Here is a 22,432-nt window from a genome sequence, read left to right as displayed (position 1 = left end):
CTTAGTAGCTAACGAACTCACTACTATTCTTTATCGTTAAGATTATTCAGCAGCTCCGAAATGCATGATCCATCCATTCTTAGATAATTACAAAAACCATCAGATCAAGTTTAACAGAACGTAGGTGAATTTTTTCCTTGTATTAGCCACTTCTTTCAACAGCTATCACTCGTCTCTTCTTGGCCTTATCTCTGAAGCAGTAAAGGTAAACAAGTTTTTGGGTAAAACGAAAGGAATCTCCTAAGACACTCAGTGAACTTAAGATAGTTACATGGCGGCGCTGTAATGGCTGAGTGCAGCCGGTTGGAACGCGTGTAGTGCTGTGAAATTGGTCGGTCTGTCGGTCGATAAATTAATGGGGCAGAAGATTCAAAGGATTGCACCTACCTGCGCAGTTCGGGTAGTGACAAAAACGCAAAAATTATAAGTACAGTCATTACACCTGTGCCATTTGCGAATGGCGTAAGAAGAAAAATTATGGGTAACTGAACATAGAACGATACATCCATTCTACAGCTGAGAGCGGCATTTTAGTGCCTGTTCGTGCTGTGTAGAGACCTGCTTGTTGCTGAGGCTGCAAATTTTGTGGGTGCCATACTTGTGCTCTGGCATTTCAGCCGCTTCAGATCACTATGGGATGTATACCAACATGCCTGCGAAATAACTTTTTTAAAAGGATGTAAGTCAAGGTAACCAACTTACTGGGAAATTAAACTGTTTCAGAAGAAAAATAGGCCTGGTCGTGTGAACTAGTATAGGTGCCACTGATTCATGTAAACATCTTACATGAATACAAATACGATGTTATGCACATCTAAGACGTGAAAATATCTGCCCTTTAAAAATAAATTGGTTTCGTAAGAAGACAAAACAAAACGTTAATATTTGGCCACATTAGTGAATTGGTACAAAAATGGCTCTAAGCCACAGGATTGTATATGCTCACTTGGAATGTACTACTGCATCTTTTCTGTCTAAAATTTTTGCATTTTAATTGGAACTCGTCCCGCGGGGCAGGCGGGGCTTGTTGCAGGAGGGACAGATTCTTGCTGATGTACCATGAAGAATTTCTCAGTAGCCCGTTGATGCCCAAGTCTGGCACTCGCATACACAAAGTGAACCAAACAGCTGGTTGAAAAATTATCGCAGCTCGGCTTGTTGCTTGTTCGTTCAGAAAATGTCTACCTGTTAGTGTTTTGTTCACAAGCATTAAGTCCAGAATGTCATCTTCTGTAATTATAAATTTTCCATGCTTTGTACTACCTTGTAGAATGAGGTACTTGAACAGCGAATGTCCTGTCATGCTGCCGAAGCTTCTTTGAAGTGAGTCTCTATCGCACGGTAAAAAAGTTTCCCTAGGAAATACTGTTGAATAAGATTGAAACGTCCAGAATTTGTAAATGAAAGTAGGAATCTAGAGGTAGTTTGATTTTTCTGACACGGAACAATCGAATCGTTGTGATGTTTTTTTTGGGATAATCAACTAAGACTTCATTGGCACCCTTTCCATCACTTCCTTCGTGATGAATATAGCTTGACCCCTCTTTTGTGATGAATGTAGAAAACGCAGAATGAGCTCTTGGAGACAATAGATCCTGTACTGGTACTTTTGGCGGGCTAATATTTCGCATATAATTAAATACGGGGATTAACATGCGCTCTCCCTTGCCTTCATCTGATTTTTCGTCGGTGAGAGCAGACTAAAATTTTCTACTTCGGCGCTGGTGTATTAAGTTCTGAGACAGTGACTTTTTACTGTATCATTGAGGTGTGGTGACCAAAACATCTCTTCACATAGACAGAAAATGTCTGCCTGAGGCTGCGCATATAGATAGATAGCTGAAATTCTTGAAATTCCAGTAGTTATTTTGGTATCAGGATGCGTCTTTACTAGAAACTTCCACGTGGTTTTGACATCTAAATTTGCACTAAGGTTAAACACCTCTGTGGAACAGTGGTGTGATTCCTGCAATTGGAAGGACTGAATATGGCCCCTTACTTGATTGTGAAGAGATGACAGACAGACTAGCTCCACCTTTTCTCTTCTGGGGTTTTGCTAGCAAGCTTCAGTGGCCTCTCTTCGAACTCTTTTCACTGACGCCAAACACTGCGAGGAAATCTTCCATGCATACCTCCGCTCGAGATGTGCCTACCAAAACGTAAGTGAAGCTAGAACAAGTTAATAAAACAGTTTGTTCATTTTTACTTGGACGCCTCTGCTGGAATGATGTACAATGTTAGCCCTTGAAGCAACAGGCCTTGCTCATCCTTAATTGAAGTATTAAACGTTGTAACAATGTCTGCGCAATTGTCGCCTCTTGTCACACATTGCATCTGCTGCCATGGCTTGGGCCCCGACCTCAGACTTGCTCGAAGTCTCCTTTGGTCCAAAAGATTGTTGACCTACAATTTTTCACCACCTGTCCCTGGCTGTCCTTGTATTTGGGCCTGAAAAACAGCATTCACCCATGGCTGAATAGTCGAACAGGCTTTGCACACAGACATGCACAGTGTGGTGAACTCCTCTGCCAAACGACTGCAGTGTCTTTACTGCTGAATTGATGGCCATCAAATTAGCTGTTATCCATGTTCTTGTGCTGGTAGTATCCTAATCTACAGTGACTCCCTTAGCAATGTCCAAGCTATAGACCAGTTCTACTCACCTGACCCACTGGTTTGGCTATTCAGGATCTTGGCTTTGACCTCCATCAACCTGTGTGGCCAGTCGTTTGTCTGGACCTGTGGTTATGTTCGGATTTCGGGAAATGAATGAGCTGACTGGTTGGCAAAGATGGCCACCAGGGTGCCTATCCTGGAAAAGGGGTCCCAGAACCGAACCTTTGGTCGTTTATATGCCACTGTTCGCTGGAAGTCTGGAACTGTTGGTGTGCCATGATCTCCTCAGAGGACAATCAAGATCACAACCATGTGGCAGTCTTCACTGCAGGCTACTTGCAGGGAACCCTACTGTCCTCATTACTCCACATTGGTGACACTTGGCTGACCCATGGCCACATTATCAATGTGAGGATCCCTCTCACTGCTGTGGAGCTCTCCTGATGGTCCACTTAATCATACTGTGTTGATTTAGCTTTTAGGTGTAATCTTAATCCTCCTGACATGCTCCTTCTGGTGCTTGCAGATGGCGCCAAAGAGGCTAACCTGGTGGTAAGTTTTATTGACAAAGGTGGTTTCTACTCATTCTTGTAAAGTAGGGCATTTCAGCTGCCTGAGGGATTGGTGGGGCACCCCTCTGGCCGCCTCCTCTCTCCCCCCCCCCCCCCCCCAACCCACCTGTGTCCTTGCCTCTACCCTTTCCACCATTTTCTTTCTTTTTATTCGTTTTAATGCCTTGTCTTGACTGATATTTTAAAGACTTGTCTGTGCTGTTTCTGGACTTTCGTCTGTTTTTTGTTACTCAGGCTTTCCAGAATTTCTTTCACCTCCATCCTTTGACTACTCTTGGTTTGCCACTTAATGGATGAAGGGACTGATGGATGACCTTGCAGTTTAGTCCCTTTCACTCCAAACAGGACCTTTCAAACAAACGATAATATGTCTTCGTAATATGTAACTATAAAATGCGAATTAGCCAAACTAGTGACTTATTCCCTCTTAAAGACTGAAATATGATTAGACATGTTTTTCATATTCTGCGTGTCTTGTCCTACATCTCTAGCTTTCATGTAGAGTTTTATCAAGCATGAATGATTTTGAATGTCATAGCAGACAAACCAAACTTCTCTTCAATCTGGCAAAGGTGAGGAACAGGGTGGTAAGGTCACAGATGAGCTAAGAGCTCTAACGGTTTGGTGTGTAGAAGTTGCTCATGGACGATGGTTCTTTCCCCCCTCCACTCTTACAGGGAGAGGTCCTCTGGGGCTGGCATCTACTGTTCCAGAAGACACATAAGCAACTGGATGTTCCCTCAGAACTCACTTTTCGAATGATTGGGGAAAAATGGTTCAAATGGCTCTAAGCACTATGGGACTTAACATCTGAGGTCACCAGTCCACTAGACATAGAATTACTTAAACCTAACTAACCTAAGAACAGGAGACCCATTCATGCCTGAAGCAGGATTCGAAGCTGCGGCTGTAGCAGCAGTGCGGTTCTGGACTGAAGCGCCTAGAACCGCTCAGGCATAGTGGCTGGCTTTGGGAAAAGGTATTACAATGGTTTAATTTTTCCTCCCTCTACGGGTTTATTATCGCTAATATAGGACAAGGGTCGTAATTTTATCAGGTTTTCGAATTAGGGACTTTACAACTGAAGTAATACGGCTTCAATTATGAGACCATGTGGAGTTCAGTTGGGGTATTTTTCCTCTGTAATTTCTTCTTGTGCCTTTCTTTAATTATCTTGGGCGGAATTTCTTCAATTATCGTATGCTGAATTTCGAAACTGAACTTTGTAGATTTGAACTCTTTTATGTACATGACTTGGTTTCTGTGTTAGTGAGGATGCTTGGGCTTCACACCTACACCTAACTTCACTAGTCAGTAGATGATTAATAAATACGGTCGCGTGGTTTAAGCCGCCTCACAGTAGATCTGTCAGAAACCATGGTGCATTTCACTGTGCACGTCTTTGTTCTGTATCCGGTTCACATGGCGGGAGTCGGATACGTAACGGGCAATGCATCCACACTTGGGTTCAATTTAGGGTTACCACCAACAGTAATTAAGTTCTTGCTGTGTCTGCTCAATTTAATGGGCATGAAATGCTTACTGAACATTTCATGAACTTCGTTTCGGTCGACTTGTGTGTACAATTTGAGCTTCACCAGTACATATCGTATCTCAGCCTTTTGAACTGTTAAGTCTGCATTGGTTACATCCCTTGCATGTGATGAAACACGAAAACGGAACATTGTCAAGTCCGCGATCTATTTGCTCTTCATGCATACAGCTATTGTCTTGTTCATTACCTGAATTATCCATGTGTTCAATCTAGTCGGTTTCAATTAAAGTGCTCGACCTGTTCGACTTTGGTAGTGCACTGTAATGCACGTTAGTGGGTCTGAGCAGATAAACCACTCTCTCCAGTTTTCTGCCCCTTTCTCCGCTGTTTCGTGCGTACTGTGAATTGTAAGGGCGTAAAATAAGCGGTCATACTGTAAGCTGCCAGAAACATTTGCTTGTTCATGTCACTTGTCTATTTCCAAGTTAAATAAATTTTCATTTCAAATCAAAATCCTTGAATAATGATTAAGAGAAGTCATAGAATAAAGATCAGTAGGCTGAACAGGCACGACAATGTGCACAGAGTACTGACAAAGGCCAGTTGTCAAGTATCAAATTGTCACGTCCCTTTGTGAGGAATCAACTATCCTTTTGTGTTATCCGTTGCGTGTTTAAAATATGTCGGTAACTTTTGGTACGATTACATTGTCGGTTGTATATTGAATTATTTATATCCGTAGGCCTATTTTTTCCTGCTGAAATGATACGGGGCTAGCGGATCAGAAGGGTCCGTCTGCTGTAAAGGAGAGTGCCTACTACCTCTCAAGGGCATGTCAAAGAATATATTTTGAAAGAGCATTAAAAGAAAAATAATATAATCCAATGTAACCGTACCTGAATGAGTGACCGGAGTGTTACAAACGTAACCAGAGTGGATGTCAACTTCGTTCTCTAAATTACGGAAATGACATTTTACGTCAATGTGCGCAGACAGAAAAATTCTGAATTTCTTTTGGGTCTAGATGTTGGTAGTGTATATTTTGACACTGATCTGTGGCGTACCCTAAGGTGCAGGCTATAACGGAGGGCGCGTTTGGTTTTGCGAAGCGATATCGAACGCATGCGTTGGGCAAAAACACAGGTAAACAATTCTCCGCCACGTGCCGCTCTGTGGCTTACTGGATATAGATGTAAAAATAGCGTGGGGTGGGGAAGTAATGCGGTTGATTAGAGAACTTCCCTCCTTCAGTGTCGGTTCAGCGTCAAATGCTGTCAATGTGCAATGTAGACTGTTTTTTGTGTTAAGAAATAGTAAGAGAAGTATCGCAAGGAGGCAGGAATTATCAGTTTAATGTGTAAATTTTTGTAAACTCGTTTAAAGAGCCAGCAAGTCATGCAGCGCATGATCATTATTTTTATTTACTTACTATCCATGACAGGAAAACATCGCAGCTAATTAAAATAGTTACGATAACTGTCCTCCCTAGGAAAGAAAGTTAGCTGGCATCGTTATGGTTGGTAAGATTACTTCAAAATCCAACTGACTGAACATCTGACTTCAATTATTCAGAATTTTTATAGAACCACGTCTTTGATAGTTCTGCTTTAAGCTCACAAAAACGAGTGGTTGTGGATGGGACGGCAGTTTCCCTTGATCTCGTGGCTCTGTCCGCCGCCGTAGCAGTTGTGAGTTCACGTACGCCTGTAAGAATTTATCCCGCCGGAGAGAAACAGCGGATCCTGTTGGCAGTGCTGTGACACGTCTGTAGAATACTGCCAAAATGGCTTAGCTGTCTACGTAGGTGCAATGCAAATCGATGAAACTAAGCATTTGATGTACCCTCGTAAGCAGGCTTCGTGCAAGTCACTTCAGCGACAAAATAAGTTTCCGACGCTCTTACATCCACATCAGCTAATATATGGAAAAGGAAATACATTTGTACCTTTAAATCACTTGAAATATATAAAGCAAACCAAACAGCTGTTTCCTGACTTTTCCGATACAGTATATATTTATTAAGATGCTCTAAACGAAATACTGGCATTGATGGCGGGCAACGACTCTCCTCAAAATCCTAAAACGTAAATACTAATCAGGGGTAACAGTAGTTTCACAAAACTCATTGCAAACGTGACTTCATGTTGTCATATGCGATATCGACGATCGCATGATCGGCTATCTACTTTAGTAAGCATTTGATATGGACCTCTAAGACTTGATGCACGTGCGCCTGAGATATATAAAAAACGTATCTTGGAATGATTTATAAGGATTGTCGCAATGATTTATCGACTGTTAAAGCCATCATAGGTGTGCTGTCTCAGGAGTGAATTATCGTCAATTTACAAATTAAGCATGAAACACGCTTGTACTAAAATTTGCGGCATGCCGTTTAAAGGAAACGAAGCATTAAAATTGGTCACAAACATGTCACCATTATCATTCATTTAATAATACACAAACGATGTAAGCCTTGAAGAGTATAACAGAGAGGATATAAATATCACAAGAATGTGTTATCCATCGTGCTAACTTCGTGGTTTCTGTAGTCGTAAGGTGTGGTTTCGCATTTCGCCACATGAAAATATTTTCATAATAGCGTTATTAGCTTGTTCTGGAATATTCTCATGAATGTAATGTATGTTCTGCAATAGTCGATGTTACTTACATTCCTTCTGATTTGAGAATGATTGCTGAAATTAATATTAAATTAATGTGTGATTAGACAGAAATCTAATAGGACAGCTTAAATTGCTGCGAGTGACTCGAGAAGTAATAATTCATATTCTTTCTTGTCACAGTAAATAGCCGACCATGTGGTCGATATTTCGCGTGACATCAAAATGTCACGTTTGCAGGAAGTGTTGTGACGAGTTATTCTACTAGTCAATGCCTAGATCAGCAGTCCTTTGTTCATCCTGCAATACTGACAGCGGATTTTTCAGAGTAAAACAAGAATGTTATTCATTCTCGCAGTAATTAAAATTCCGTCGTATTACTTTTATTTTGCAGATCAACATTAAATACTTCAATGACCTTTCCTTAAGACCGAGTCGTAAACATTTGTTCATAACGTAATCTTCAATACAATATCCTACAGCTGAGAAAGTGGATAACTATGGCGAATGCTGACGTTTATCAAATCGAATCCTTCACTTTGGGCTTCGTCGGTTGGAAGGCTTTAATGTTCAGTTTCGGTACTTGCTTGGACCTCGTGAAGAATGGAAATCGGTCAGTCAAATCTGCAGATAACTGAAGGAGAGTTACGGTTCCTTCACGGTGAAGTAATTCGGAAGTTGGTTATAAAATGGTAACTAACAAGTTTCTTCTTCCGGCTAAAAATTTCTCTAGTCCTCACCATACGGTGGTACGTAGTTTTTGTTTTCTTAGCGTTGCCACTTACTGCATGGTTGCTCGGTGAAGTTCTGTTAGTGCGCATATCTGCGTACAAATTGAGAAATAGAAACTACGCCACATCCTACTTCCCATGCAGATTACAGATGTTTCAGCAACATGGTTCAAACTGCCCACTGTGTAGACTACCAAGCGTGTGATAGTGAATGTCACCTCAACATTGCGAAAACATGTTCTTAAAGTTTACTGCATTTTAAGCAGTTGCTGTTCTTTGGGTTGCGTGGAATCACTCGTGGAGGGAGCAAAGGAAAGAATGTATGGTCTATTTCCCACATTTGAGTGTGTAGAAATTGAGGCTAATCTAAGCAAATACGCTTACAGGAAATCAGTTGCTATAGCCTTTATCAATGGTTGTCAAAGGTTTTGCTTAAGAACCAATATTGACCCTGTGAGGCGACGTGTTGGGTGCGCAGTTGCGGTGGCCAGTAACTAAACCTTGGTTACTGATAGAACCTGACAAAGCATTTAGAATCTACAAGGCATCGCGTCAGATTTTTAAGTGGACTGAAAAAATGTATTGGAACTACATGCATTTTCTGAAGACTTGCGTAGTGACAATCTTCCATACCTAAGCCTGTACTGTTGCTGATGCCATCGCAACATGATCCCATATTAGTTTTCCTGACTTCTTCGCACGTCTGAAAGCCGTCTTCGCACCGTATTATCTGAAAGGAGGCCAAGCGGCTACAGCAGACCGTTTGCAGTCGGACTTTGTCATTACACCAAATATGACTGTTTTAAATGGCTTAATTAACTCAAAACTATCACAAAATGATAGAATGGCGGATGATATCTTTGTATATAAAAGGGTTTAGAAGAGTTCAATCACTAGCATTATACGTTTTCTTTGGAAGTAACTAATTCCTGTTGGGCGAACAGCTTGGCTACTTCTCCAGACGTGTAGTGTGACCGAATTGGTCGTCACGTCGGAATTAGATCCACAGAAGAAACTATCAAAATGATGTAAAGAAAAAGGAACTGAATGTGTAGACCAAAAGACGTTGTTTAAACATAGATATGTTAAAGAAGTATTACTCTTCAGACAAGTGAGCTAACAAGATTGACTTAAATGAGATGACATACTTTGTTACTGAAGAATAACTGAAGGACTGTCACAAAAATGTGATTAGAACTAGTGCGACCACTCGCCAGGTAGCAGCGCCGTTGTGAGAAACATAGGTTATGGCCACTACTACCGTTCTGGCCACTTTGCCATACCTTCCCTCACCGATCTTCGTATAAACTGGTACCGTAAAGCAGGGTGACTTTGAACGGCGAGGCGACTTTGAACAGCAATTTAGCGTCTTTTTGAAATAAATGCTGCACTCTAATGTGTAAATATGGAACTAAGGCCAGAGTCATTACATATTGCCAATAATAGAAACTTTCACATATGACAGTCGATATGAAATTACATTGTATAACAACGCCAGAAAATAATTTTCTGGAAATGTAAGTTCCTTCACAACCGTAAAAACATTTGACTATTAGCATTTTTGAGTCTAGAACTTGAAACTAGTTTTTATGGGCAAGGTTAACACCTGAATGAACATTTACAGAAAGCATAAAATGTCAAATTTATTCTTTCGTGACGTAAAAAATATGAAGGCATGTCCTTCAAGGGGTGACTTTGAACAGCGCATTCCCTATTCTTTGACACATCAGCTCCATGGAAAACATGTTTTAGTTCAGTTTCCTTCAAAGAAAAGTGTAAAATAGTATTGGACATGTCATCACTGATGATGAAATTACACTTCTGAGGAAATGGCATTCCAGATGGAATCAGATGATTTTTTGTGTGGCCTAATGTTCCACATTTCTCAGTTTTTGAGAAATGACATTAGTAGGATTCTACCTGATTCTACGGTAGATATAAGGGGATGGCCTCATTTTGAGTTTAAATTAGAGGTCTGACAACTGCTAGAGTGGACACTTTCGTGGCAACTTCTCCTGTGATTGTTTACAGATGTAATTCTTTAAAATGTGATAACTTTTTCATTTCTTTTATTAGTCATACAGACTATTTTGAAAAGATCTGTTTTTAAATTTTATTTCGTAACTAGCTCAGCACCAATTTCCATTATTAGCAAAATTAAGCCGTAATCATAAACAGCTTCAGCTGATGAAACCCATAAAAAATAATCATGCGGTTTCATATGATAGGGGTGTCATTTAACAGTAATTGACATGACTTCCATAGAATAGGAAAATGTTTCCACGTTCAAAGTGACCCCGACAAATTGGGTGAAATTGAACAGTGAAAAATTAAAAAAAAACTAGGCGTGGGGATAAACATGTATAATCTGCTTTATCATATTCAACACCTCTTGCAACTTCCCAAAAAGTTTCATGTCTATCTTCAGAAGTTTCCGTTTAATTCACAAAAATGGATTTAAAATGTTTTGTACTCCTCTTTACGATAACCTTCATAAATTGTTTTACTAACGGTAACTGAAATACGAGATGTATCACAAATGTTTACTATATTTTTATGTATTTTTCACTCAGTGCAATGTATTAAAACAGCATTACTAATTTGATCTCGCACCACTTCCTACAGACATGTACCACGTTTGAAGATGAGTCTCTGTAAAGCACATTCACGAATCCTTTACATACTGTTTAGCATTTTTACCATAGCAGCAGATCGGTGTTGCTCGTGCACGCTCGTGAGTTGTCAGCATCGGAAAACAAACAACGAAACATCTCTCCACTCCTATGAACCCTACAATGACTGCGCTACATACCACTCTGCCCCTGATGTAAACAGAAAACTTTACCCAGCTCATGGTAGATATGACTGAGTTAAAATTATTTTAAAATGTGATTACTTTCTGTATTGTATTTTTGTTGCTGAGAAAGGAAAATACACTTAGTCTTAACGTTAGCTGACGTCGTTGGATTTCTGCTGTTAGTCGCTAGATACACATCCCACTGAAGCGCCAAAGAAACTGGTATAGGCATGTGTATTCAAATAGATACGTACGTAAATAGGCAGAGTACTGTGCTGCGGTCGGCAACGCCTATGAGGCGAGTTTCTGGCGCAGTTCTTAGATCGGTTACTGCTGCTACAATGGAAGGTTATCAAGCTTTAAGAAAGTTTGAACGTGGTGTTGTAATCAGCGTACGAGCGGTGGCACAGAATTTCCGAGGTAGCGCTGAATTGGGGATTTTCCTGTGCGACCATTTCACAAGTGTACCGTGGATATCAGGAATCCGGTATAACATCAAGGTACCAATGATGACTGCTGGGCCATAGTCAGCGTCGGCTCAATGGTGTAACCTTGATTACACGACACAAAGCGTTATGCTTCGGCAGGGTCGTTAAACACAGACATTGGACTGTTAAGTGGAAACATGTTGCCTGGTTGGGAAAGTCTCGTTTCAAATTGTATCTAGCGGATGGACGTGTACGGGTATGGAAACCACCTCATGAATCCATGGACCTTGCATGCCAGTGGGGGACTGATAAAGCTGGTGGAGGCTCAGTAATGGTGTGGGGTGCGTGCAGTTGGCGTCATACAGGATCCCTGATACGTTTAGATATGGCTGACAGGTGACACGTACGTAAACATCCTGTCTGATCACCTGCATCCATTCACGATCATCGTGCATTCTGACGAACTTGGGCAATTCCAGCAGGACACCCCACACATCCAAGATTGTTAGAGTTGCTCCAGGAACACACTTTTAAACACTTCCACTGGCAACCACACACCCCAGACCTTAACGTTATTGAGCTTATCTGGGATGCCTTGCAACGTGCTGTTCAGAAGGGGTCTCCATCCCCCCTCCCCCCTCGTACTCTTGCGCCCGCAGCGTGTGTTCTCGCGGTCAAGTTCTGGCGTCCCGAGCATGGGGTCCCAGGTTCGATTCCTGGTGGGATCAGATTATCACCTGCCTCGAGATGAATGGGTGTTTGTGTTGTCCTCATTTCATCATTCATGAAAGTGGCGAGTCTGGACCGAGCAAAGGTTGAAAATTTGTACAGGCGCTGACAACCGTGCAGTTAAGCAACCCACAAACCAAACATCATTGTACCCTTGGGGATTTATGGAGAGCCCTGCAGGATTCATGTCGCCAGTTACCTCCAGCACTACTTCAGACATCACAGGAGTCCATGCCACGTCGTGTTGCGGCACTTCTACGTGCTCAGTGGGGGCTCCACACGTTATTAGGCAGGTGTAGCAATTTCTTCGGCTCCTCAGTGTATAAAATACGGCTAGGAACTGTGGGCCGCGGTTTGGCGGCCACGGATTTATACGTAAAGCACAAGAAAATTTAAAAATAAGCTAACTGTATATATTCGGAGAACTACTTGACCTTTTCCCATTTTTAAGTTTAAGATATTCCAGAAATTTTCTCGTCTGGAATGTCCCTCTTTTATACTACACCATCTACCCAAAGTTTCTGTAGACATATTGATAACTGTTCAATGCTAGTCATTTAATATTGACTTAAAATTCATAATTTATTGGGTTTCATGACATTTTCCTTTATCTCATGAATCTGTCGAGAACTAAGTTAAAAGGCAGATATAGTGTCCTCGTAAATATAAACGTATACAAAGACTCAGACATGACTGACGAATTTTAATCGTCAGTCTGGTGGAAGAGTTCCCTGATATCCCTGTTTGCGTTAAGCTCTTCTACAGAGTGAACTTCTCATTAGATGGAAGCCTTCTTAAAGCCCACAAAGATAATTGTGCTGATAAATCAGCTATGGCGCCCTGGTTTCATATGTTGTGTAAACTATCGACATTTCATGAATCACATGTGGTCATAAATTAGATGGTCATTGTGTTCTAAGCGGTTCAGAAGATTCCATAATCTTGCATGTGACAGCCAAAAGACAAATCTTGATTTGTTCAGGTCCACCGCACCTCTGTTCTAGATGTAGCAAAAGCTATTTAAATCTCGAATCGTTGTTTCCTCATATCTGTTAAACTTGTACTTATTTATTGTAGTGGTGGTGATAGTAGCTTTATTCATCTGTAGATATCTTTTTACAAGGATATAGGACATGTCAAAGTATTTACAAAATTTGAACACTTTAAAATCTAATTTGTATACACATAAATTTACAGACTGATAGTTAGACAACCATTAGATTTACTTCTGGTATAAAATACTTGCTTAACAAATAACTTGTTAAATAATGTAATGCCACACTGTTCACTCATGTCACTGCACACACCATACATGCAGTTTCATACCCATTTGCTATCCCGGAAAACTGAGTCATCTTCCCTCCATAATGAGTGACATGTTGAGCTCAGAAAGAGGAAGTGTTAATATAGTGCTATGCATAGTGTGGGGTAAGTATTTCTAGAAAGGAAGAAAGGTAAAAAACAAAGTGAAGTGTTATGTGGCATGTAGGGTGTTACATAATTATTTGTACAACATATTTTTATCAAACCCCTATTCTGTTTTATCTAAGTAATCCTTCAGTGTATAAAATGTATTGCATAACAAGTACTTTCTAGCTGTCTTTTTAAATAAGTGTATTTCTGCAATTTCTTTAATCTCATTAGATAATTTATTCTACTGTTTTATTCCTTGTTAGAAACTGTTGTTTTTTTCTTGGTAAATGTAAGTTGAGTCACTCTTATTGCATGGCCATGGACAGAGCTGTTTGTGCAGTAATTAGCAATGTTATTTTTGATGTGTACAACTGACTGGTAAATGTATTCACATGGAGCACTTAAATCGCCAGTGTTTCGAACAGACCTTTACGAGTTGGATTAGTATTTTTGGCTATTATTCTTATAGCTCATTCCTGGAATTTGAAAATTTTCATATTTTGTGCGTTTGTTCCCCAAAAAAGAATGCCACAGCTAAGAACTGAGTGTACATATGAATAAAATGCAACGAAGACACTGCATGTTACATAGTGATGACAGGATTCTAATGGCATAACATGCTGATGACATTGTTTGCAAGTACCTTTGTGTGTTCACACCACTTCAACTGAGAATCAATATTCGTTCCTAGAAATATTGCATTAGTTACACACTCGATAGATGCCATATACATTTAATTCAATTTTCCTCTTCAAACCGAAATTCATGGCATTAGTTTTATGTTCAATGTCACTTTATTGCTTGTCGACCAATCATAAACTTCATTGAGAGTTTCATTTGCTTTCTGGACAAGGAGCTCTCTTGTTTTCTCAGTGACTATAATATTGCTGTCATCAGTGAGAATTTTTGCACTATGAATAACTACTGGGTAAGTCATTGATGTATATCAGGAACTTTATTGGTCCTAATATGCTACCTTGTGGAACCCCTATATTAATATATTTTGGTTCTGATAAGTGTTTTACTAAATGTTTAGATCTATTTGAAGTATGTGTTCTCTACTCTTTGTACCATATCTGTTAGGTATGATTGAAACCATTCATTAGCTACCCCTCTTATTCCTAATGCTTCTAATTTAATAGAATCTTGTGGTAGACTGTATCAAACGCCTTAGAAAGATCCTCTGACACATTCATTTTTATCAAGAGCATAAAGTAAAACTTCTGTAAACTCTACTGTGGCTGACTCCATATTTTTGGCACTTTGGAAGCCAAACTGCGTTTCGCTTAAGATTGTATTTGTTCAGGTAATTCATGAATCTTTCATAACTGCTTTTATTATTTTTGAGAATGGTAATAGCAGGGAAATGACCTGGTAATTTTCTATGTCATCTTTCTTAAGTAAAGATAACTCTTGCTGTTTTAACTGCTCTGGAAATGTCCCTGATGTGAACGATTCATTTCTTTTAAGAGGCCTTGTATAATCCCTATGCATTGTTCAGTACACATTGGTACTTCATCGATGTATGGACTTTTATTTTTAGTTTCTGAACAGTTTTATTGACTCATTCTCCATGGTTTGAAGTAATATCATTGTATTTAGTGCAACATTATTTACAGGTTTTATATTTGTTTGGGGAATTTTTGCTGTACCTTCTCTGCAATACTTGAAAAATGCTAGTTTACATAGTTTGCTAAGTTTGTGGATCATTTATTTCCATACCCCCTCCCTCAGCAGTATGTTATTCTGTGTTTGTTTGCCTGTCCTACTTTCCTTTTCTATAACATCAGAGACTGCTTTGCTTTTATTCTCTGCATTAAATATTATTTTGCCATTAAATGACTTTTTTGCAGCAATCAGCACCTTTTTGTATGTGTGATAGAAGTTTAAGAATTCTGGATCATTGCGAATCTTTCATGGAACTAAGGGTTTTGTTTTTGGGAGGGCTTCTTAATACCTGCTGTTATCCATCTGTTTTTGTGAGATCTTGATACAGAATGCATAAGTTTGGAAATGCCTTTTCAAAGTTCCGTTTAAACCAGGGCTTCACAACACACGTGCTCACGGAGCAAGCTGTGAGCAGCAAGGCGCGAGCACGGGGCAGCGCGAGCACGCTACCCCCACTACCGGACCAGAGCGGAGAGTGGGGAGAGTCACTTGGGGCACACAACAGCTGCCGCCAGTCAATGTAAATCCGCGGCCACCTGCAGGGATATCACTCACGAATTATACTGCGACAAATGAAACAAATGAAGGAGAATGTACATGTGCCAGATAATTTTATTAGCTTAGTGTATGCCTCTACATTCGTATTAATTTGTGATCTGTTACACAATAAAAGGGTCATTGAAGTGTGGGATTCTCGGTTATCTTGCACTTTTTGCCCTTTACAATTGCGTCTATGTTCGGAGTAATTGTTCTTGTGCATTGTAGGCGCAGCGTGCAGTTTAAATTTCGATCAGACAATGCGTTTCTCAGGCGCGTCTTGTTAAATTTCATTGCAGAGAACAGTTGTTCACAAATAAACGTGGAACCGAACATTGATATTATTGTAGCCGCCAGGTTGTGCAAATGAGGAAATCTATCCTGAGGGAAGTGTCTGTAGAATTCCAAAATGTTTTTCTTGTTCTGAAATTTGTCTCTGTATTCTGTCACACTGCAGGTCAATAATTTCAAGTTGCAGCTCAGTACGAATCTCTTCAATGTTCGCTGAATGTGGAGAGAACAGATCAAAATCACTGTCTAGTGCTGTCATATCTTGAAAGCGTTGATCAAATTCTTCCTTAAGGACAACTAAACTATGTGAGTAACGTTCAGTCTTTGTGAACATCTTGCATGGATGATAATTTCGGAAAGTGAGCTCGATTTCCTATTTCCAGCTGACTCACCCAGTGTCAATTTCATTTTAAAAGCTCTTATTCCATCTATGAAATGAGTAATTAGCACATCTTTACCTTGTAGTGAAATGTTCAAAGCATTCAAATGGCTAGTTAAATCTGCTAAGAACCCGAGATCACATTTCCATGAAGCCTGTTTCAATTCAGGAACACACATGTTATTTATTTCCATGAACATATTTCTCATCTAATAGGCAAAAAATCGATTTAATAATTCGCCACGTCTAAGCCAGCGGACATCGCTGTCATAAGTCAGGCTACCATACTGGCTTTCTACATCCTCAAGAAAGCTTTCAAATTGCCTGTGTTGCAGCCCATGCTTCCTTATATAATTGGCTGTACGAACAACACTCATCACATTTTTTAGAGTGATACTCTTTGCACATAAGTTTTCCTGGTGGATTACACAGTGAACGCCCCTTACTTCATTTGGCACGGTCAGTTTTTGCATTTTCTCCTTAAACAGCGCAACGAAACCTGATTTTTTTCCATGTCATCGCTGGTGCACCGTAGACACTGAAACTAAAGAATTCCACGACAATCCTATATTTTCAACACTTTCTTCAACAATACTTAAATATCACCTCCGGTTGTAGTGTTCTTCATGGCTACTACATCGAGGAGCTCCTCCCTCACCTGAAGATCTCTATTAACACCTCTGATAAATACGGCAAGCTGCGCTGTTTCAGTGATAGCAACACAATCTTTACAGATATTTGCAAGCTGGCTCTGGACGTCGTCTGCCATGTCCTGTATGCGACGCATAATGGTCATGTTAGAGAATGGCACAATCCGAAACTGTTCAACTTGAGATGGAGACAAATGTTCCGCTGCAACTACCAAACATTCTTTCATTAAATCGCCATCAGTGAAGGGGCGCAGGGATTTTGCTAAAAGCAAAGCAATTTTTTAACTCTGAGAGCTGCCTCAGTTGATTTTTCTTCGTCGTCCAGATCTTCTTTGGATAGCTTCCTATTAAGTTAAATAACTTCCTGTGCACGATCTGGTCCATCAGATTTTCCACTTCGGTAGTCTTTCTCGTGGTACGACGTATAATGTCGCTGCAAATTAAATTTCCTAAAAGAATTCAGTGTTTTCTGACATACTAAACTTTTTGCAACACCATCCTTTTCTGTAAACAGATAAAATTCCTCCCAATGGGGGTTGAACTGAGAAAGCATGGTTGGGGTTACACAACGGCGATTGGACATGATTCTTAACCAGCGAAGCGACTGTTAGAGCTGATCATAGTACTTTAAACGTTACACAGTCGGCGCGAATTCAATAGGGACGCTGCGGCCCTATTCAAACGTGCGCGCGCATTTCCCTTCCCTCCCCTCCCACCCTCCCTACTCCGCGACCTTGCACCTGCTCGCGAGCACGCGCCTGAGTAGACGCGAGTACTCGCGCTCAAAACCGGCCAGTTGTTAAGCCCTGGTTTAAACAATGTGGAGAATTTAGAAAATTTCGTATTCACATTGGTTTCCTTATGCACTTCATCCCACCTTTGTTTTTCTAGTTCCTTTAAAATCTTTTATTTTCATTCTAACATTCTGCGTGGTGTCTGCTTGTTCTAAGTCGTGCCTCCCTACCACTTTCGCGCAACGACGCTCTGAGCGTGTTTTTTTTAGGGAATTATCTAGTTTGAACCTGGGACCTGTTGCTGGTAAGGACACGCCAGACCACACGACATGTAGAGTTCAGAAGAGTTCAGTGACACTAGCGATGATATAACGAAATACTTAATGATTTCAGCGTCAGCTCCAATGCATACCCTTTAATACTAACTAAATTTAGTGGAAGGGGTTCAAGGCTTTCCTAGTTTTAGTTAGCTGGTAAAATAACGTCGAAAAAGCAGTTAAGTTTACCATTGGAAATTTTATTCTACTCACAAAACATTGTTTATAAATAGCACTATTGATAAAAGGAAACGTTTTAATACAGGATGATAAAAACCAACTGCGTTCAACAAAAATGTGAACGAATATTCCCTGAATGGGTTTCCAAGTTCTACAATGGATCGAAGGATGACCTATGCCATATCACATCTATAATCCAGGTTTTAATTAAGTTTCACAAAAGAGATAACTATCAAAATGGTCTACAGTGACCCTCAATTATCTTTAATTACTTATCTAACTTGTCGTAAATTAGTGGCTGATGTGGCTTCTCAATAATTATATAACAGAAAAATCATCGCGTTTGAGATTTTAACTTACGTAGCAAATGTGAATACCATGAGCTTTGACGATTGACACTAGTATTACGTAAAATGGGGATGTAACAGATGAGACTTCTGCAGTTCTGAGTGAAGCTTTATGCGCTGTTACGCGGCATCGCGTGCGTTCATTACCTTGTCGGTGTTTAGGCAGCGTCAGGGCGGCGCAGCTCCTCACATCTCGCCGTCTCGGAAGCCCCTCTCTAACTTCCCCTTACTACAATTTACGGAAGTTGGTTTAAAAAAAAAACTGTTTTCATCTGACCAATCAGGGTCTCGATGTTAACCTTAAGCTCCGCCTACAAAAATTCTGTCTATACAATGAGAAACGTTATACTTTTCGTGGTGGGGCAATGTTTTTAAAGTTGGCAACGTAAAAGAGACGCGAAAAAGGCTCACGCTAAAACTTGCAGCTGGTGTGGCCCTTTTAGTGTTATCGTAAGATCTATAGTGTTTTTCTGGAGGGCTCTAGCTTTTAACATGGGCTGGGGGGTGGTCCTGTCGGTTAGCTGGCGACGTGGATGTCCGTCCCTTATCGTAGGGCCTTCTAGCTTAACACGGTTCTGCTCTCAGCTTCTGTTCTCGTTTCTCCCCTCGAACTGCGTCTGTCGCACGGTGGGAAGGTATGACATGCATTTAGGCATTCTTGTGTTAGTCTGTGGTATTCCATTTGCTCACTCGTTACTCGTATTACTTTGGTTAATTTAACGTCACGTTTCATTCGTAGCTATGTGACATACTGGATTTGCTTATCATTTCAGGGTTTTCATGGAAGCTGTTGCATTTGCCTGACACCTTAAATCATTTGTGATAGATGTCGTTTGTAGGTGTGTAGTTCAGGGAATGTCTGATTTTACTGTTATTTGAGACGGATGATCTGATCAGATCTTTCACAGCTACATCACATTTTTCCCTGTCCATATTTGTGGCCACATGGTAAATTACTGATGCAGCCATTGCAGTAACCCTTGCTGCACTATTGACCAATAGGGACATGCCAAAACTTTGAACAACGTTTATGAAGGTGCTACTGGATTCATTTGATATTAGTGTTGTTTATGTCCCCATACAGAATAATGTTGACTGTTGTACTTGACTTTATCTAGAACTACAGTTAATTTGAAACTTCCTGGCAGATAACTGTGTGCCGGTCCGAGACTCTAACTCCGGTACTGAGTTAGTCTCAGTCCGGCACACAGTTTTAATCTGCCAGGAAGTTTCATATCAGCGCACACTCCACTGCAGAGTGAAAATCTCATTCTGGATACTGTTAATTTGTTGAAAAAGGGTCCACACTACCACTGGGAGATCTATACACACACAATGATTAATTTCTTGGTGATATCAAGCCCTGTTTAATGGCTGATGTTTGTTTGTCTTTACTTACTATACTGTCTTGTCTTGATTTGAGCTGTTCCTTTTCATACAATAATAAATGTTGAATCTCTGTGTTCCTACACCAGGTGCTCAGTAATATAAACTACTGTGCAGTTCAAAGATTGGAGCTGAACTTCTAATAGTTGTATTTTATTTTTTATTGATTGCATGTTTTGATGGATTAAGTCTGTGAAATTCCCCATGTTACTCTTTCCAATGGTTTTTCTTTGTGACATTGGGTATCTGTGATATTTGAAGTGTTAAAATATGTTTGTGAGCGATTCTTCCCGTATTTTTTAAATCGCTGGAGATACTCTTTAGGCAGGGCACCTGTTTGGATCTATCCTAAAAACATACTTTTCTTACCTATGACAACAGGTATTTGACCATGTGTGGCCTGAGGTCTACCTCCTATACTTTCATGAATCAGCTGTACCAATCTTCCCTCCCCAGTCCTGTTTAGGTGTAGGCCATGCCTAGTGAAACCCCATCTGTTGACAGTCCTTACAGGCACCAGAGAAACATGAGCAAAGTTGGCTGTCCTCAGAACCATCCCTAACTCCACATTGATTCGACTCACAGCTCCAAGGTGTGGTCGATTATGACACCAGAACAGCTCAATGAAGTGTACGTTGGTGCCATGAGTCAGGGAAGCTATCTTGCCCAGGTCACCACCTATGTTACATGCCCCCATCCCTGTCGAAACTGTTTCCCGCCCCACCCACTATCACTACATGATCCTCTTTTGTAAAGTCCTTACATAAAGACCCTAGATCCTCTATCACATGACTTAGCCCTGCATTTGGCTTGAAGATACTGGTGGTCTGGTACGCTGCCCCTAAACTTTCCTGTAACCGAGGACCTACACCTCGCCCATGGCTACTACCTAGCAGCAGCACTTCTTCCTAAGACATTGTACATTCCTAGGCTTCTTGGCCTCGGTTGAAGTGTGCTGCAAATTTCCTGCTCCTCGTTCTCTGTAAATTCATTTCGTAACTTACACATCTAACCTGTAACACTGTCTTCATATGGCACTTTGCTGTTTAAAGTGATGTCATGCGAAGTTTCTTGTACTGTTTGCAGTTCTGGAAGCGGATTTGACATGGGTTTTCGAAGTAGGGGAGAGGAAGGTAAAACAGTATGTGGGGCAAGCCGATTACCTTCAGATGTGACAAGTGCTGCCATCGGTCTGATAACGCTCGGAGCTACTAGCAGCCGCCACTACAGGGAGTTGTAGTGGGCGCTTGCGTCTTCCCCCTAGATCCTTCTTGAAGCTTTTCCTAACATTTGCCGATGTTGGTGCTTCTTGGCTAAATGTTTTGATGAACTGCACATCCGTCGATGTCGTGGGTACTTGGGTGTGCTGATAAAAGCAAACCACCATCGCCCTCTTTCACCATATATATTTTATCATGCAAATGATACATGGAACATCAAACTTACTGTTGTAATTACTGTACAACTTCAGGTTTTAGAGACCTCAGGGATCCAGCATTCGTTTTCTGGGTAGGAGGACTGGTGCCTCCTGTCCTGCCACAGTAAGATATTTGCATGTAAGACTGTACAGCCCGGCAGTAGAACCTTCTGTCAGAAGAACGAAGATCTTGGCCTGACAGCTAGCATGGTAAAAAGCTTGCGGAAACCCCCAAAATCAAGGTGTGCTGTGCGCTGATGAGACGCATCGTTATTGTAGAACAGTCGTTAGCGGGCAATCTGACAAGATGTCGCACCTCAGTTGTATAAGGGTTACCTAGGCACACAGAGCTCTCTAGGTGTACCCTCATTTCCCTAGCTGCTTATGCGACCGAGATACAACACTGGAATTTTTCCACATCAAGTGGGATGGGTGTACTGGTGGTGGGTATCAACGCCTAGTCCAACAAGAGGGCATGTGTAGCCAGTCTTCAGAGACTGATTTTTGAGTTCTTATGTTAACAGTAACAAAGCATGCTGCTCGCCAGAATGTGCTTTTAATATTTGAGTGCAGCCTCTCCTCCGTCTACATTCAAAAGGGTTTGGAGGGCATTGCTGGCACTTCAAAAATCTGTCAAACCATTACACATTGTGGCAGTTAGTAGAAACTCCTAGTTCCAGCAAATAGAGCCTTCAGAAAGCTAAATGCGTTGGGAATATACACGGTGCTAATTATTAAACTATATTAAATAAAATGACCATAACGCCTGAACGGTTTGGAACAGGACATTCAAACTGCACTATTGGCCGCAGGGTATGATGGGAATTAGTATGTACATGCGCACTCGGTTTAGCGACGAAGCTCTTCCATTTGCACAGGTTCGCCAATAAGCGAAATCGGTAAGTTTTGCGATCGAGAAGTCTCTTCACCCTCAATGGGTGACTGTGTGGTGTCCATTCACGGAATAATCGGTGCGATATTCCTTGATGGCGCGGTAGATACCGAACGGTATGTGAAGATTTTGGAAGATATTTTAATCCCCATTATCCAAAGTGACCCTGGTTTCACAAGAAGGGGTTCATGCAAGACGGCCTCCCCCTGTGGGTTCGGGGGTAAGAATAGGC

Source organism: Schistocerca nitens, chromosome 8, assembly GCF_023898315.1.
Source record: "Schistocerca nitens isolate TAMUIC-IGC-003100 chromosome 8, iqSchNite1.1, whole genome shotgun sequence".
NCBI classification, from domain to species: domain Eukaryota; kingdom Metazoa; phylum Arthropoda; class Insecta; order Orthoptera; family Acrididae; genus Schistocerca; species Schistocerca nitens.
Note: the sequence above shows the minus strand (reverse complement) of the source record.